At 52.1% G+C, this 15558-nt stretch overlaps 1 protein-coding gene across 2 annotated transcripts in view; it reads left to right on the top strand.

The window, feature by feature from the left end:
- Window positions 1-4969: 4969 nt before the first annotated feature.
- Window positions 4970-15558, top strand: part of MRAS (muscle RAS oncogene homolog) — a 56348-nt gene continuing 45759 nt past the window's right edge. For both annotated transcript variants that reach the window (XM_058552278.1, XM_058552287.1), the window contains exon 1: window positions 4970-5047. The gene's annotated coding sequence lies outside the window, so the exon portion shown is untranslated. The remainder of the gene's footprint in view (window positions 5048-15558) is intronic.

The following is a 15558-nucleotide window of genomic DNA, read 5'->3' as shown; positions in this document are numbered from 1 at the left end:
GTAATTTGCCACACAGTGTCCCCTGTTTCCTCCATTAAGCAGATGGGAGTGAGGGATGAGCATCTCAATCCAGTGAAGGATTGAGCTGGATTGGGGCTGGATTTCAGTTTTCGCAAGACTTAATCCATCTCTGGTTTACCCCTGTTCCTCACGTGTGGATTTTGATTGAGAACCTTGAAGGTCTCTGTGTCCTCAGCCATGAAAGACTGTGGAGATTCAGCTCTGCCCTTCAGAGGTTCCCAATCCAGCTGCCCAGCCTCTGTCCCCATGGAGATTCAAACTCTGGCAAATGTCATGGGGCAGGAGCTGGCCTTGTGTCTGCAGCAGGCCCTTTCTTCTTGGGGACCCTCTGTTTTCTAAGCACTGTGGGACTGTGGGAGATTTTACTCTGCTTTTTAGATGCATTATCAGGCCCAGAACTTAGCAAATGTCATGTGGAGAAAATTGATTGTGTTTTTAAGTCCCCCTATGTTCCAATTTGTCATTCTACTACCATGTGGCCACTAAAAGCTTTACTGCTTTCTCTTTCCTCCATTAGAGGTCTTCCTTCTGGGCAAAGCCTGATCATTATCCAGTGCCCCAAATTGGCCATGTCCTGGAGAAGGGGAGAGGGAACAGCTGGGGAGCCTCATCTCATTTTGTTGCAGTAGGAGCACTGGCCTGCCACAACCTACTACAATCCTGCCTAGAAGCGGAAATCTCCTAGGCTTTTGAAACTCAAAACTCTTTTCTTTTCAAACTATTACCTCTAGCATGTGTTTCAAAATCTTAGAATTGACTTTTCTTTCTTGACAAATTTCTGCTGTAATGTCACTATCTTGAGGCTCTGGGTGTCAAAATATGGTTCAATGTTTTTCAAACCGTAGGTCACAACCCATTAGTGGGGCATGAAATCAATTTAGTGGGTCTTGCTAGAATTTTTTAATGAAACAGAATAGAATAGAATAGATCAGAGTGCATCACACATAGTAAAGATAAGTACTATGTCAGGAAATTTTTGTTTCACTTGTCTATGTATTTGTGTGTTCTGGTTTGTAATGTTAAACCTATTTGTTCCTATGGGTTGCAACTCAAAATGTTTAAGTCACTAGACTTTAGTTTAAAGCGAGGAAAAACCAAGGAGGAGAAAAACAAATGGTCAGAAACAAATGTATTAGTGGAGAATGGACCACTTTTTGGAGAAGTTGGCCATGAATGGGAAGTAGATCGATCGAAAGCTGCTCTTCCGGCCCCAGAGAGCAAGAGGGAGCCCACGTGAGGGATGAACCATAAGCATCTCATGAGGCCTACCTCCTAATGGGGCTAGGACAGGTGGGGTGGGGGGTGCAAGGGGGGTGCAGGGAGAGCTAAAGATGGGAAATGACTGAACCTGGATTGGTAACGGCCATGAAAACGCTGAGAGAAGACTGTGTAGTTCTTGGCGCCACATTGTGGGCAGCCCAGGGGAAGAAAGGCCCTGTAGTTGGCACAGAAGAAGGGTCAGCTGAGGGGAGGAACAGGCCTGGGGGTAGGGTGAGGCTCCTCTGCTAACCCATGGTTGGTGCTTCAGGGTCAGTAAAAGATCTACTTCCAGCCGCGGCCCTGAAGAGACTGTGACTGGAATGAGTGGTGGTGTCCTCGTCACCTTCTCCCTGCTTTCCCAACACCCAACACACACACAACTGACCTGCTGTCGAGGCCAACAGAGAGAGGGGAAAGGGTACAGGCCCTGTGGTCAGAGGAGACTGTGATTCAGTCTACTGGCCAGTGGGACTGGGCTTGTGGTCTCCTTATGTCTAAAATAGGGCAGGTGCAACCTTCTGCACAGGTTGTTGGGAGGTGTGCAGACTCATCCCTATGCCCACGTCCGGCAGACTGTGAATGCTCAGGAGCTCAGAGCTGCTTTTACCCCCAGGGACCACACTGGGGCAGAGAGTTCTGGAGGAAAGGTGTGCCACAATCACCCAGCTGGCTCCTGGCCCTGAAATTTCCTGGCCCCCAGGTTTGCCCACTGGACTCCCAGGCACCAGCTTAGGTCTGCTCTGGGGCCTGGCCCTCAGCAAGCCTCAGGGCAGAGAGATAAGCACAGGTACATTGCAGAGGATGAGGCACATTTGCTCGTGCCACCAAGCAAGAAAGTTCTACTCTGGGTCAGTCCAGTAGCTCTGATCTTTGCCCTATTCCGGGAGCTAGCTCCTGGTCCTGCAGCTGGCCGTGGACCTCAGGGCCTGAAAGGTGGGCCTGAGCCCTGCTGGGGGTTTTGGCCAGGAGTCTGGCTTTCACCATGCCCCAAACACACCTGATCAGCCATGCGGATTGCTGGAACTTTTGGAAAGTCTTCAGCTCAATCATACCTCAGTGTTTAAGGTTTTCTGTCTCCTTCTCAGCCTAGCTAATGGTTATTTGTCCTTCAAGCCCTGATTCAATCATCACCTCTCAGAAAGCCTGTCCTAGGCCCACGCCGTCTCCCCTCTGGGCTCCCACAGCGCTGGTGGCTCCCTCTTCCACATGGCTTACCCCTTGGCTGGCACTCTGAGTTTTCTCTGAGGTAGATCTCTGCCACTGTGCCTGGCACACAGTAGGTATTCTGGCAGTGTTGACTGACCGAATGAATGAATGAACTAGCAACCCCAGGCCTCACTTTTCTTCTCAGTGACCCTGTTCTCTAAAGCCTCATTTGCCAGCAACTGAGCCATGCTTTATTTCAGGGTTCAAAGAGCAGAGGAGGCAGCTGAAATGGGACAAGTGCCCTGTTGTGAGACTCCAGCCACGACGTGCCGGGTTTAATCTCCCCATAAGAGAACCCCAGGTACCTCGTGTCATCACTAGCTCGGAGGAAGTTCCATTTCTGAGGAGACAGATTATTAAGGGCGTGTGTGAAAGTGGCATCAAGACTAACCTTTGACTCCTGTGCAGACGTTGTCTCAGCTCAACTGAGGGCAACAGTCTGGCCACTGTGCCAGTCAGGGCCCAGGAGAGGGTGTCACTTGACAGAGGGGCTGACAGATAGCCAGGACACACAGATCCCCCATCCACCTCCCCCAAGGCCTGTGGTAAATGGAAGGGGGAGGAACAGGCAGGTTCCAGGGCAAGACCCAGCCAGTCAAGACGAACATCTGTCCCTCGAGCCCCCTCCTCAACCAGTCCTTTTACTCCCTACTGAGGTGAGAGACTCGTCATGGAGCCCAATCCACTCCCCCTGCCACGGGGACTCTTGGGGTCCATGGCGCCTTCAGAGCAGCAGATGGGAGTGGGGATGCCAGGGGGCACAGTAGCTCTCACCAAATGGCTGCATGGGTACCTGGGTTGCCAGCTGAAACCTGCATCAGATTGGGAGCCCCAGCATGGCATGAAGGACTCAGGGCACTAAGGTCCCCTTAGGCCTGGGGTGGAGGGTGAAGCTCTGAAAATGATAAGGGGCTGGGTTTCCTGGACTTGTAAAGCTGGTTCCAAGTCATCATCGAGGTCCACCCACAAAAAGAACATCCTCAAAAATGACACCGATAATCAAAACTATGAGATACCACTTCACCCTCACTAGGATGGCTATAATCAAAAAAGACAATAACATGTGTTGGCGAGGATGTGGAGACATTGGAACTGGCATACGTTGTTGGTGGGAATGTAATAGTGCAGCCCCTTTGGAAAACAGTCTGGGAGTTCCTCAAAATATTAAACATAGCATATGACCCATAATTCTACTCCTGGGTATCTTCCCAAAAGAAATGGGAAAACATATGTTCATACAAAGATTTGTATACCAATGTTCACAGCAGCTGGATTCATAACAGCCAAAAAGTACGAGCAACCTAACCGTCCATCAGCTGATGAATGGTTAAACAAAACGTGGGGTAGACATACCATGGAATAGTATTCGGTTGTGAAAAGGAATGCAGTGCTGCTATGCGCTGCAGCATGGGTGAACCTTGGAAACACGTGCTGAGTGAAAGAAGCTGGTCACAAAAGACCACATGTTGTGTGAGTCCATTGATACAAAATGTCTGGAATAGGCAAATCCATAGAGACAGAAAATAGATTAGTGGTTTCCAGGGGCTGGAGGGAGGGGGAAACCGGGAGTGATTGCAAATGGGTACGGTTTTTTGGGGGGAGTGGGGTTATGAAAATGTCCTGGAATTAGATAATGGTGATGGTTACACAACTTTGGGAATATATTAAAAACCACTGAATTGTACACTTAAAAAGGTGGAATTTTATGGTATATGAATTATGTCTCAATTAAAAAAAATAAGGAAAAAATGACGCCATTGGAGAGGAGTTAGCGGAACCGAAACAATGAAATGGAGCGCGACTGTCGCCTGTCCCGGTCGCATCCATCTGAACGAACTTTGGGCCCAGGAATGGTGTACCAAGAGGGCCTGGGGGAAGCGACGCCGGGGGTAGAATCTAGGAAGAAACGCGTCCTGGGATTCGAAGGGAACGCGGTTAAGGTGGCGGCCCGGGATCGCTGAGGACTGGGGAGGCGTCCGTAGGCTCAGAAGTTGGCCCAGCCGAGCGGAGATTTAAAGGCTGGAGCGCAGAGCCTCTTAAAGAGGCCCGGGCGAACTCCCATTCGGCGTCCACCTTAAAGCCAGCTCCGCGGCGCCACGGGTGGGACCCGGCTAAGTGCGCGGGGCCGCGGGGGAGGCAGCGGCGCCGGCCCTGTTCCGTGGCCTGGCCCGCGCGCCCTGCCCGGTCCGGGGGACTTAGCGCGGGTGGCCCGGACTTCGCGGGTCGCGCATCCGGGTGGCCGGGGTGCATGCGGGGGTGGCGGGGTCGCGGCGCCGGGGCTCGGCTCCCCCCGCGCCCGCGGCCGCGCTCTATTTTTAGCAAGCGCTGTAGCAATATAAGGAATGCGCGGCGCGCCGGGCGCTCGGGGCGCGCGCGGGCTGCGCGGTCGCTTTAAGGAGGCGCCGGGGCGGGGACCGGCTGGAGCGGCCGGCGGGCCCGCGGGCCGGGAGCCGTCAGTTCGGCTGCCGCGGGGCCGGGCGGGCGCGGCGCTGCCTCCTCGCCGGCGCGGGCATGGAGGAGGCGGCCTGAGGGCCCGAGCCGAGCGGGGCTGGAGCGCGCGGTGAGTGGTCGGGCGGCCCCGGAGGGGAGGGGGCCCGGCCGCGCCGCCCTCGGCACGGGCGGGTGCTTTGTTCGGGGGCGGGAGGTGTGGCCGCCCCCGGGCCGGGCCGCGCTCTCCCGGCGTGGGGCGCGTTCTGGACTGGCGGTGAGTGGCCTTTTTGCTCCACCGTTACTCCCGCGTAACGGTGTGCGATCGAGAAATCGGCCACGATTGAGACCCCGCTGGGGAGGGCCTGCCCACCGCCCAGAGAGCCCCTTTCATGGTAACCGCCCTTGGGTTCCATGTCTGCCCTGGCGAGAACCCGCGGGGAGGTGGGCGGCAGGACTGGGGGTGTGGGTGGGGGCTCTTTCTCCGCTTTTAAAATGGCGTTAACGAGGGCAGGGATCCGCCGGGGGAGTTGTCAGATTCATCGGAATAATGAAAAGCAGTCTGTTTCATAAACAACCCTTCACTGCGCCCGGGGCTTGGGGCTCTGGTCACAACGAGGGCCCGGCTCATTCATTGACCAGACCTGGCTGGGGCGCCCACCGTGTGTGGGGCACAGTGCCGGTTCCTGCTCTGCGGGGACGGTAGGGGCGCGAACTGAGTGACAGCCCAGCGTAGTTGGTACCGGGATCAGGGAAGCGTAGGGGCTGTGGGAGCAGACAGTGTGGAAGGTCAGGGAAGGCCTCCTGGAGGAGGTGATGCCTGGGCACTGGACACCCAGTTAGACTCTGTGGCTGGAACTGAGATCTGTGCTGACCAGGGACAAAGCCGAGTCTGGAGAGGTGGACAAGGGTCAGTTCATCGGGGCCCTGATCACAGAGCTCTGGAACTGCCCCTCCTCCCTCCATGGGCTCTCAGTGCTACCAAACCTCAACCTCCTTGGGCTAGAATGGTTCTTCCCCCTCCAGGACTCACACTCTGTCCTGGACCTGACCAGCGAGGGTGACTGACAAGGCTCGGAATTGTGGCCTCCAAGGAATGACCTCCCTGGCAGCAGGACTAATAAAGAGATCTGACTTAAAAGCTCCCTGTAATCACAGCAGCCAGCAGGGCTTACACAGACCAGGCACTGCCGTGGATATGCTGGCTCATCATTTGACAAGACTCCTCCAGAAAGGTTTTATTATTATCCCCATATGCCAATGAGGAACTAGATGGCGGCTAGAAAGAGTCAATAACTTGCCCAAGATGGTTTCTAGAATCCATGCTCTAGACCATGCGGCTGTCCTGGCTCCTCTTGAGAGGGTCTGGCTGGCCTGGGTATGGAGGCTCCCGGTGCAGCCTGTGTTAAGCTTCTGCTCCATGGACATTCGCCGGTCGGTGGAAGTGTGGAGTGGTGAGCTGTTGGTATTAATAACTGACACGTGTCAGGGGCTTTGCAGTGAACAAAGCACGTTCACGGAGACAGTTCTTAGAGTTGCTCCTGCTTCTCTTCCCAGGGCAGAAACTTGAGCTGGCTAACATTTTGTAAATCTCCTAATTTCCTGTAAATCGCCTGTCCCTGCTGACTGGGGCTGAAAATGTTTCGGGCCCTGGTTTTCACCCCCCGGTCTGTTCTCAGCAGCCAGTTCGCGTCTCTGTCTGTGGTTTATGGTGTAGTTTGCCCTTTCTCGGCCACGTCAGGAGGCATGGAGCTTTGAGGCTCTGAGGTTTTCGAGGCTGCAGAGTCTGCCAGCCTCTTTTCGGGGAGGGGGGTTGAGTAAGATAAGTGCTCTGGTAGAAACCGCCTACCCGCCTCCATGGCCTCAACGTTTCCTTATGGAGAGGGGGTCAGGGCCCTCTGCTGAACCCTGGGGAGGCAAGCGACAGTCTTCCAGGGTTGCCAGCTCTGCTCCTGCGTATGGCAGTTTGCGTTTTCCACTATTCATGTTTTCACCTATGTAGGATGTTTTTGTGACAGGTATAACTTTTATTTTATTATTAGCTCTAACCACAGGTATTTCACAGTTTCAGTTGGTCTGAGCTGCTTATAAAGTGACAGGTCCCTTATCCCAGGGGTTGGTTCCTAAGCTTGAGTGATCACCTGGACCCAGGGGGACTGCTAGGCTCTGATGAACTGAACTAGCTCCTGGGGTGACTGGTCCTAACGTCAGTCAGAATTGCATGTTGATCACCTGCTGGATCGAGTGAGTTCTTGGGGAAATGTGACCTCCATTTGATATTTCACATCTGGTGCAATCATTGTTCTACCAATGAAATGCCCCCTAACAGAGTGTACCTCCTTGCCAGCGATTGAAAACATACCTGCTCATGAGCATTGTGTAGTTCATACAAACCATACTCATGTGAACTAAATGGAAACACGTTCTTGTGCAAAGCTGGAATGTTCTCACGGTGTCCAGAGAGTGTGTTGAATTCCAGAGGCTCTGTAACTGCCAGGCCCAGGGCAGGCATCCAGCCGGCTATAAGGTATAGTTACCTTTGTCTGGGGATGGGAAAAAGGAAGGATCTGGGTGAGCTCCCTGTGCCCTGGGGCATCTGGCAGGTATCCATTGTCTAGAGGCTGAGCAGAGAACTCAAGCTTTGAGAGGAATTTCGTTGGTGGACTCTGAGGCCTTGCCAACCCTCATGGTCTTCGGTGATGCCACTGGGCCCTGTGGTATTGGATCCATGGGGATGCTTTGGCTATAAATAACAAAACCCAAGTACTAGTGGATTAAGCAGAACTTAGATCTCCCAAAGATGCTCTCAGCTCTTTTGAGGTCTCTCTGTACACAGAGATGGGATATTAGTGCCACTTCCAGTAAGTTCTTGCAAGGGATGGGCAGCCAAGAAGGCTGAGGGTCTGGTGTCCAGAGCAATGGTTCTTACCTTCTTGGGTCACAGCCTCTTTAATATGCCAGTAAGAAGCCCGGAGGGAAGTTGCTTGGATGTACGGAAGTTGGGCATACACTTCCAGGGGTTCATGATCTCTGAAGACAAGCCCTGGATCCCAGGTTAGATCCCCTGGTCTGAGCCACGTTGCTTCACTGCTGTTTACGAGGACCTACTTTGTCGCGCTGCCCTCCCACCAGGCCAGCATGCCATCATGGTAGAGACGAGCGTCAAGGGTGAGAATAGAGGGGGACTGTTGTCAGTTCTCAGCCTGTGAGTTGAAGTCTGTGCAGTCAGCCAGCAGGTCTGTCTTGTGGAACTCTGACCCAGAGGGCGGTGCCACCGCCATCTTGTGCTTCAGCGGGCAGACCCGCGGCGTTGAGGCCGAGGTGACAGCCACGTTGCATTCCTTGGTGCCCACCATGCCTTCCGTGGTGCCCATCTCCTGTCTTCTAAGTAGTGTTCCTGTTGTGTATGATGGGGTTGGTCCTGCCTATTCCCAGAGACTCCGCTCCCTGGCCCTCCTCCACCTGGCCGCCACCACTGAGCCCCTAGGCCCTTTTAGCCGGTTGGCATGATCCAAGGCAGCTTTCTGCAGCCATCCATCTTGTAGAGGTCATGATGTAGCAATGTGTATTTAGCTTTTTAATATCCCTATCATTGCCCTTTAGTATTCTTGGTAGCTTTACTAAGTGGGGCCTGCTGAGGGCCAGATGGCCAAATGACAATGTGGGTCATCACTGGTTGCTGAGGTGACATTCTGAGTCTCAGAAGGGCATCTTCTCATCTAGAGAGCCTCGCATCTGGCCACCTAGATGGAGAAAACATCACAATTTGCGTCTGGGTTGTTTGCTAATGAGGTTTTGGAGAGCACCAGGCATGGATTTGGCTGTGCAGCGTGTGGCGGTGGAGTGAAGGCAGGTGGGACAGAGCGCTGGGAGCTCTGAGCTCTGCTTCTGGTCCTCTGTTACTGTCTATAGGGCCTTGGGTGGGTCCCGTGCTGCAGGGACCCAGGCTCCATCTCTGCCCAACCCTCAGGGTTGTCATGGGGATTAGATGAAATACACAGATGAGAACATGCTTGGGAGACCAGAATGGGCCATAAGAATTAAGAGCATTATCAGTATTCAGGCAACCTTCAGATAACAGAATCATAGACCCAGAAGGAGCCCCTGGGGCATATTTGGTCTAGATTCAGACCCCGTGGAGCACGTTTCTCCTAGTGGTGAGGGAGATGGTTTTAGGTGAGATACATCAGCATCTTTCATTTTAATAGTGATATACTTGTTTAGATGTGTTATAAACATACAGCCATCACATCAAACCGGTTTTTTTTTTGAATGGATATTTTGCTCAGATTAAGGCTAAAGAAAGATTTTGAGTTAAAAAGTGTGATGATTTTTAAGTTAAAGATTAAGCCAGTAATAGCTCGGTAGTAGACAAATATGACCAAAATGGGAAAGTGATCCCTTGAGTAAAGGCTGGGAAACTTTCAACAGGGGAGCCCCTCCGAGCGCCTGCGAGGGTGGGTCTTTGTCTTCAGCTGGACCCTTGTAGAGACAGGGAGCTTGCTGCCCCTCAAGTCAGTCCACTCCATTTGGGGCTTCTCTCATCCTTGCAAAGTTCTTTCCTTTCTCCCCATAGCCTGTCCCGCTGGATCTGTCCCACATGAACCTCTGGCATCGTGCTTTTCTCCAGCACGAGCAGCTCTGCCTTCTTCAACTGCTCCTCAAATGTCATGGTTTAAAGACAGCCTCTCAGTATGTCCGCCCACCCTTCCTCCGTCCCTCCCTTTCTCTCTCCCTCCCTCCCTTCCATCTTTCCTTCAACAAAGACTTGTGGGCTGCCTGGCTAGACACCCTATATTCACCAACTCTAAGCCTCACGACAGTTTTGCTGTTAGCCTTTTACAGATGTGGACACTGAGGCTCAGGGAGGTTAAGTAGGCCACCCTCAGTCATAGCCTGACAGAAGCAGAGCCTGGAAGGAGTCTGACCCAGGTCCGCCTGGTCCCGAAGCACAAGTTCCTTCTGTTACACTGCGCTGCTCCCAGAACAAAATGACACGTCCCTTCTCTCCCGGTGCTCATGGGACACGTCCCACAGGGGTCTGACCATGTATAACCAGTGCAGCAGTAGAGCAAAGGCCTCCTGAGAGGGGACGGAGCAGCCAATGCACAAGGACGTTATGAGGCAGCAGAAGCGGCTGGTTGGTGAAGAGCGGCAGAGAGCGAGCCTCGATGGCAGGGGTCCTCCCTGACTCTTATTGATCTCATAGTTAACTGTGACCCCTAAATCATTTGTGCACTTGGCATATTTTTTAATTTTGAAAACCGTAAAGGGTAATAGCACGAACACCATGTAACCATTACCCAAAATGAACAGATGCGACCGTCCTGTCTGCGTTCGATCCTTTTGTGGAAGGGCAGGACTTCCCACATGTCCCTGGTCCCTGGGCCTGGTGGTTTGGCTTGTCCTCAGCCTGTGGGGGCTTCTGGAGCCTTGCTCCTGAGTTTCCACGTCCTGGCTCTTTTAGCTTCATATCCCAGCTAATTCAGTGAAGGTGCCCCCAGCCCTCCATCGAGGTTGTTGACAGATCCTTTTGCTGCCAGTGACCACACTGGGGAGAAACCACTGGGGAGCATGACGAGTAGGCATTTTTGGATTTAACCTTTTTCAAAAAAGTTCGTTCACCTTCAGAAACACCTGCCTTGACCATTGTGTGTTTAGGCCAGGCCTCAGAGCACAATTTAGTCACAGCTGCCCACACCGAACTGTAGTTTACATGGTAGATGTCTGTATTTTGGAAAGAGGGAGAGAGCAAAAACATGATGTTCTTTTTATAATTAGATGACAGTGATTTGTTAAGCAGCTCATCCTAAACAATCGTTGACAAAATACATTTATGTTCTAAAGTATAGAACGACTTTAAAGGAAGGAAGACTAAGGCACAACGTCATACCTTTCTAATCTTCCTCACTTTGCTTCTCCAGCTTCCCCAGAAGGCAAGTGCTCCAGGTGCCTGGTCACTGGCCATCCTCCCTGCCAAGCTGAGCAGGCAGGAGAGGCAGCTGTCCAGCTGCAGAGGGTGGGCGCTCTCCATGGCGACGGGAGACAGTTTCGCACCCAACTGCAGCCTTCTCCTTCCCACCCACTGACGACTCGGGCGGGAGCCTGATGTGATCCCGGTGCGTGGAGCTGGGGCTTGAGTTAGCACAGTTAGCAGAGGAGTGCTTTTGAAAGCTGTGCAGAAAAGATTCAAGAACTTCTGGAAAAGCCTCCCACGCCCATGCAGATCCCATTTTTAGGGAGTCACAATTGGGGGCAAAGATTTGAACTAGTTTCAGGATAGAACGTGGGAACCTGAGGTGGTCACCAAATCCTCTTATTAAGTGGTGAGAATGAGTTGAAATGTTTTCTGTCCCTGAGTTGCCGCCAAAGAACAACACTGCCTGTGTCCTTTTCCCTCGCTCTGATGGAGATGCTGCAAAAGGCAGCGAGGGGTGGATCCGAGACACCTCAGAAGGACCTGCTTTGTCGGGGTCTGTCTCGCAGTAGAAGCGATCAGAGACTGTACCAATGAAGGCGGTTAAACATATTATAAAAGCAATTCCTATTGGATGATACAGAAATACACATATATGTTGTTTACAGGCCCACTTTTTTTTCCCCCAAATCTTGATGATTTTGGTTATTTCTTCTTAAACTCTTCCCCTGATTTCTAACTGTCTCTGCTTTGGCTCCAGCCTTCACGTCTCTCACTTAGATTACTGCAATAGCCTTCCAACTGTTTCTCTGTCTCTAATTTTGCCTCTAAATGCATCCTAAAGTTGACCACAATGAAGTCTCTCAAAATCAAATCCGAGCATTTGACTCTCTAGCTTATAGACCTTTAATGAGTAAGGAGAAGGGACTAGTCCTACCAGATACTAAAATACCCTACAAAACTGAAGAAATGAAAGTGGTGTCGCTCTGGCCGAGGAATAGACTAGTAATGAAACAGAATAGGGGACCTCCCCCAAAATGCCCTCCCCTCAAAAAAAACTTTTTATTTGAAATGAGGCTGTAGGCCCACTGATAAAAGAAAAGTTCTGGTTTAAAAAGAATCTGCTATACACACCATGTATTAGGCTGCCTCTAGGATACCACGTACCCAGATGAGAAGTAAAAGTATTTGTAGGCGTGTAGAGCTGTGTGGAGATGGCTGAAGGTGTGGTGGGGTTGGGGAGGCCCAGCCACCACATAGGAGCCGACCATTTTTGGGGAATCTAGGGACAGGTTCTTGCCTTCCCAAAGCATTATATATTCATTTCAAAAGCAAAATTAATTTTAATTCAGTTTAGGGTTTTTTTTCTTTTTATCCTTTAGAATGTCAACATACCTTCTTGAAAATTCTCCCTTTTAGATAACCCACAAATTCACCCCTTTATATTTTGATTCCACTGGAAATGGAGGTCCCAAGGAGGAGACAGAGGCAAACCCATCTTGCTTGGCGAGTACCATTCTCTCACAATTCTCTCAGCAGCCCGAAATAGCCTCTATCAAGTTCTTTCAATGCCTGCTTTATTATAACCGGAGATGATGGGAAAGGGTGGACCACTGTTCCGAAGCCTTGGGGGCATATATTAAAAAATAACTTGTATGCAATATATCTTCTCAGCCATCCCTCCACACCCACATTCCTCAGGTTGAGATTCCTGGGGCGGCAGAGCTGGGAGGAGCTGGTGCTCCTCACACGGGCCTCACCCCCCAGCCCTTCTTTTCCCTCTGAGGAGGCTGGGCCCAGGTGCCCCGTTGGTGCTCCCAGGGAGCTAAGGTCAGCTGGCCTCAGAACCTTCCCGCCCACCCCCACTCCGTGACCCTGACCCCACCCGCCCACCCCCACTCCCTGACCCCACCCGCCCACCCCCACTCCCTGACCCCGACCCCACCCGCCCACAGTGGACAGCGGCCTGAGTCCACTTATCTGAGACTGGGTGGGTGTTTCCTGCATGTTTGAGATTTTACAGAGGAAATCAAAATAAAGAAACAAAGCCTTTGTTTTACTTCTGGACTCAAACTGCGGACGGCTGGAGGGATAGAAAGGGGGAGCAGGAGCAGGTCACTTGGCACTTCAACAAAATAACGGTTCTAACAAAGCCTTTGACAGGGCCTGTTTCGCTTTAGGGTTGGCGTGCATGAATAGGCAAGATGGGCATAGGGCTGGGAGAGCCTCTTCGGGTGGAAGGAGAGGCCCTGGCAGGGTCTCTGGCAGGGGTCCGGGGCCACCAGCAGGCCTGCACAGTTGGCAGCCAGAAGGGCCTTAGGGATGTCAGTCCTCCCTTCCTTCCTCAGAAGACCCTCAGGAGAGTGGGTAAGGGCATGGGCCACAGGGCCGCAGGGACACCCTGATCCAGGTTCTGCCCCACAACCTGTCATCTGTGTGACCTTGGGCAAGTCCCCACCACTGTGAGCCTCCTTTGCTGTGTCCCTAACAAGGGACAGCGCTGCTGTAACACAGATGTCCCAGCCACCCCCGTGTCCCTTTCTTCTCTAGTCCACTTATACTGGGCCAGGCCCTCATCCTACATATATGGAAATGAGGAGGTGCACGCCCCAATATTTCTTCATTCTTCCCAAAGGATTTTCTCCTTGTGGAAGTTCTCTGAGTATATCATTTAGTTTTCTTTAAAAATTACCCAAGCATTGATGAAAACCCTCCCCATCTGCAGTATTTCTGAGGATTTCGGGGTGGGGACCATGCTCTCTGGCTGTCCAGTCTCCCAGGTCAGCTGCCACACCTTGCCCCACATGTACGCACACTAGGCTTGGCTGCCTCATTCCCTAAGCTCTGATAGGCCATGGCTGTCATTATAACAGGCCTTCACCAGGGGCTGAAAGAAAGGGGGTTACCCATCGCTCAGAACAGGGTAGAAGTTGAAACTGAGTGTCAGACATCCTCCCTTCGCCTGCTCTTACCCTCGGAGAATTTCTCTCTGGCTGTTTGTCTCCTCAAGCCTAGTTTACTGCCCTTTTCCAGGGACCAATTTTCCTGGACACTTTCCCCCAGGACTTCTGAGAGCTCCAAGTTTCCATTACTTATTTTTTATTTTTATTTTTTGTGAGGAAGATTAGCCCTGAGCTAACATCTGTTGCTAATCCTCCTCTTTTTGCTGAGGAAGATTGGCCCTGGGCTAACATCTGTGCCCGTCTTCCTCTACTTTATATGTGGGACGCTGCCACAGCATGGTTTGATGAGTGGTGCGTAGGTCCGCGCGCAGGATCCGAACCTGTGAATCCTGGGGCCGCTGAAGTGGAGCACGCGAACTTAACCACTACGCCACCGGGCCAGCCCCTCCAGTACTTCTGATTGCAGAGCAATAATGACATCTGTCCTAGATGAGGCTGTGGGCCTGTCCTTTAACACCCGAAAAGAGCCAGTACAGAGTTCGTCTAGGCCAGAGTTATACACCCCAGGCCTACAGCTTTACCTGCAGTAGAGCCAGTAGGGATGGGATTAGTACTGTCATTGGTCCTAGACAGATCAAATTCTCAAGTTAGGCCTTCTTTCCCAAGGACCAGAGCAAACCCAAGTGTTCTTTTTCCTTGCTGTTAGAACGTTGCAGAGTAGCTGTGAGGATTAGAGCTGATGTAGATCAACAGATATTCATGGAGCACCTTCTTTGTGTTGGGTGTGTGCTGAGCACCAGAGATACAGTGGGACATGCAACAGGATAGGCCCTGCCCTCCAGGCACTGACAGTGCAGTGAGGAAGACCCATTACGGTTGTAAACAATTAAGCAATTGAGTACCAGCCTGAAAAGTGCTGTCAAGACAGACAGCGGAGTGCTTTGGAAGAGTCTAACAGCAATCTCACCTAGTCTGAGGTGTAGGGGGGCTGGTCAGGGAAGTATATGTAAAGTGCTTAGCACACGGTCAGGACTTAATAAGCAGGCATTGTGATTATCAACCTTGGCCACAGGACTGACTGATTCCACCTCTGGCTGGTTGCCGCTATCATCCACCAACAACAGTTTTGCAGAGAGAGGTTTATAATTTTTCCAAGGTCACACAGCTAGTAAGTGACACAAGCAGGATTCAACACTGGGCCTATTGGACTCATTTCCTTGCTCCTAACATCTGCTCTGCCTCCCGCTTTACCTGCTGGGCATCATCCCCATCAGATGGGCTATGGGGTGGGACACAGCTCCGCAGGTTCCTCCTTTCTCGACACCCCCGAAACAAGCCAGCTCACATTGCAGGTTGTGATCATCAGAAGGCAAACGTGCCTCTTGTTGGAGCCTGGGATGGCCGAGCGGCAGGAGCAGTAACACTTCAGTCCGGCTGAGCGGCGGGGCCTCCCTGCAGAGCGGGCTGTGCTGAGAGCCTCTCAGGCTGCAGGAGGGGATGCAGAGGGAGCACCTGCCTCCCCCACTGCCCCTGCCGAGTGCTTTGGGGCAGCCAGAAACAGCCCCATGGCCCCGGGCAACATTCTGCCCAGTTTGGTGGAGGGGGCGTTGGCGAGAGTTCCCACAACACACTGATGATGACGATGATAAAACAGCAACACCTTCGTGCCAGGCACTGTTGTAAACACTTGCATATATTCACTCATTCTGTCCTTGGAACAACCCTGTGAGGTAGATACTGGTATTAACAGGTGAGGAAACTGAGGCACAAATGGGTCGAGCAGTGTGCCTGAGGTCTCACACCTAGCAGAGAGACAAATGCTTT

This window comes from Diceros bicornis, chromosome 2 (assembly GCF_020826845.1).
Source record: "Diceros bicornis minor isolate mBicDic1 chromosome 2, mDicBic1.mat.cur, whole genome shotgun sequence".
In the NCBI taxonomy this organism is placed as follows: Eukaryota; Metazoa; Chordata; class Mammalia; order Perissodactyla; family Rhinocerotidae; genus Diceros; species Diceros bicornis.
Note: the sequence above shows the minus strand (reverse complement) of the source record. Positions and strands in the feature narration are given on the sequence as shown.